Source organism: Haliaeetus leucocephalus, unplaced genomic scaffold (assembly GCF_000737465.1).
Source record: "Haliaeetus leucocephalus isolate CR32 unplaced genomic scaffold, Haliaeetus_leucocephalus-4.0 Scaffold13, whole genome shotgun sequence".
NCBI lineage: Eukaryota > Metazoa > Chordata > Aves > Accipitriformes > Accipitridae > Haliaeetus > Haliaeetus leucocephalus.
This window is the reverse complement of record NW_010972449.1, coordinates 1,084,648-1,087,497: the sequence shown is the minus strand read 5'-3', so window position 1 is coordinate 1,087,497 and position 2,850 is coordinate 1,084,648. Positions and strand designations below refer to the sequence as shown.

At 48.9% G+C, this 2,850-nt stretch overlaps 1 protein-coding gene across 1 annotated transcript in view; it reads right to left on the bottom strand.

Annotated features, from left to right (window-relative positions):
* Positions 1-2,850, bottom strand: part of TBX5 (T-box 5) — a 40,832-nt gene that overhangs the window by 37,262 nt on the left and 720 nt on the right. The gene's annotated exons all lie outside the window — the stretch shown is intronic.

The window sequence follows — 2,850 nt, the reverse complement described above, 5'->3', positions numbered from 1 at the left end:
GAGGGGAAGGGGGAGGCGGTATTATTAAATACATCTTTTGGAAAAGGTAAACAGCGTATTTTAGGTCTGTCTGGCAGGACACGGGGAGCAAGGCACCGGGGGGCCGTGGACCGGCCAACTCATCACACAAGTGACTCTGGAGGTCGGGGGTCGGGGCGGGGGGCAGAGCTTCCCCCGAGCCTTGAACACCTCCAATTCCCCCAGGCTCACTGCGGCCGAGGGGTCTGAAAGCCCCCACTTTCCCCCCATGGAAGTGGGGGCTTTCACCCCACTCCAGTTTCAACCAGGCAAATGCCACCGACACGCGAGGCCCTTTATATAACCCCATTTTCAAAGAAAATTCAACTTCTCGCACCCCTACAGAAAAAAAAAAAAAAGCCTTTTCTCCCCCCCCCACCCTGGATAGTTGCAAGTAAAGCGAAGGATGGACGAGATAATGAAAATATAAAAGTGCAAATAAATCAATTGGTCGAGACACTGTGCAAGGTAACGCGCACTCGGGCTGGTGAACGGGGTTGGAATTGGGGCTGAAGTGAACCAAGCCATAACATTTAGAATAAAACTGCACCAGCAGAAAAAAACGAGCTTAAAAAATACACGGTTTACATCTGATGCGAGTAACCACAGTAAGTTTTAAAAGTAATATTTTGATGTAGCTTTAAAGGCTCTATCAGGAATGGTAAAAGTTTCAAAGCACGGGAAAAAAAAGATAAAAGCAATTGAATTATCTGTTAGGTTTTTGTTCTTAAGAAGTTTAGAGTTTTAGTAGCTTTAAAAAAATATCTCTTGCATGTTTCAAAGAAGGGGATTCACTTTTGAAAGGCCAACCATATGGAGGCAATATTGTTTTTAAGAAGGTTCTCCTTCTCCCTGCAACAGTATTTAAAAGCCGTTTAAAAAAAAAAAAAAAAAAAAAAAAAAAAGGCAATTCTCCTTTAAACGCCGAGGAAAATTGGGAGTGGAAAGGAGGGGGATGAAAATGATCTTCCCTGCTAGCGGTGGGTAATACATACATATAGGTATATATAATTTAAAAGGACAAAAAGCGAAGGGACTCCGGGTCCACAGCTCTGGAGCTAAAGATCACGTACAGAAACGGCCCGTGCCCCCCTCCCTCCCTTCCCAAACGCTCTTTTCCCACCGCACACCAGCCAGACGCCTGGCAATAAGTGACTGAAGGGCGAAGCAAAACCGCTACGGGCGCGGAAAGTGCGCGGAAAGTGCGCGGAGGGGAGCGGAGCCCAGGGCCGCCGCGGGAGCCGCTGCCCCAGGCCCGGGCACAGCCCGCGGGGGCAGAGCCGCAGCTCCAGGGACCATTTAAGGCTTTTCTCTTCCCCTCCTCCTCTTTTTTCTTTTTTTTTTTCCCCTGGACTGTTGTGTTTGGGTTTGGGTTTTTTTTTTTTTTCTTCTTGCTGCAGCTTGGGAAGTGCCGGTTATCCATTTTTTAATCGATTTCCCTCCAGCTTGGAGCTATTATTCCCCCTGAGCTGGCAAAGTTAGGGGGGAGGGCGAGGGAAAAAAAAAAAAAAAAGATAATAAAGCATGTTTATTAAAACAAAGAGGGACCCAGCTATGGCAGCACAGGGCAGCCTGGCTCCAGCGAGCCTCCCCAATGCTCTCCGCGTTGAGCCATAATTAAGCAGATATAAAAATAATAATAATAAAAAAAAAGGGAGGGGTGACGGCAAAAAACAACCCAACAACTAAGAGCAATTGGCGATCCGTGGCTTCTAATTTTTTTTTTTTTCCCCTTTAAAGAGCTTCTGAGAAGAAATGGAGCTTGACAGAACCAGGCCGCGGTGGCTGTATGAAAAATGCATCTTGCCTTGCTAAAGTAGCACCAAGTGGGTTTGCAGGAGGACAAAAAAAAAAAAAGAGGAAGGGGGAAAGAAAAAAAAATAATAACCACCCTCTGCTTTTGTTCGAGCTTCTCCCCGGCCCCCCCCAGCCCCACACACCGCCTGGGGAGAGCAGCCGCCCCCTTCCCCTGCACCCCACGTCTCCCGAGGCCTCGCAGCTCCTCGGCAAAGCCAATTTGTGTCTAACAATGCCCCCAGCCAGCCACTTTCGCTCTCCCTCGGTCACACACCCGCACACACAGATTTACAGACACCGACGGACATACATGGCAATGGAAGAGCTGTTACCTTGCTTGTTGAATTCCATGCAATCAATGCATCTCCATATATATAATGTATGTGTATATTTTCCCCCTTTGCAATGGGAATTACAATGGGATCAGGCTTCTCGTGTGCATATTTCCTTTTATTTATTTATTTGCGGATCAGCATGTGAAAACCCAGCCTGGAAGAAAAAAATCTATCCAATGCAAGCCTGCTTGCCTGCTTCTCGCTCGCTCTCGCTCTCTCTCCAAACACTTCCAGGTTGTCAGACGCACTAGAAAGGATCCTGAGACCAAGATAAAGCCCCCACCCCCACCCCTTTCTCAGCCTGATCGGGAAGATACAGTTTTCCCCACCCCGCTCTTTCTACTTGCCACCGAAGAAAAAAAAAAAAAAGAAAAATAATAATAGTAATAAAAAAAGAGGGAGAGGACGAGAGAGAAGAAAAAAAAAAAGCCCCCCCCTTGGAAAAAAAAAAAAAAAAAAAAAAAAAAGAAGGGAAAAAAAAAGTTTCGGCCGGGCTGGCAGCCGCCGCTCCTCCGGGCAGGTTCGCGGCGCTGCCGCCGTGGCGGCGCGGAGCCGGGCGCGGAGCGCGGCGGAGAGGAGCGCGGAGGTGACGTGGGCTCGTCCAGCTCCGTTCGCCAAGTGCCGGGACCCACTGCCCAACCAGCTGGGATCCTGCTCCGGAGAGACTCACTCTCACACAGCCCTCCCCCCCGCCCCCTCC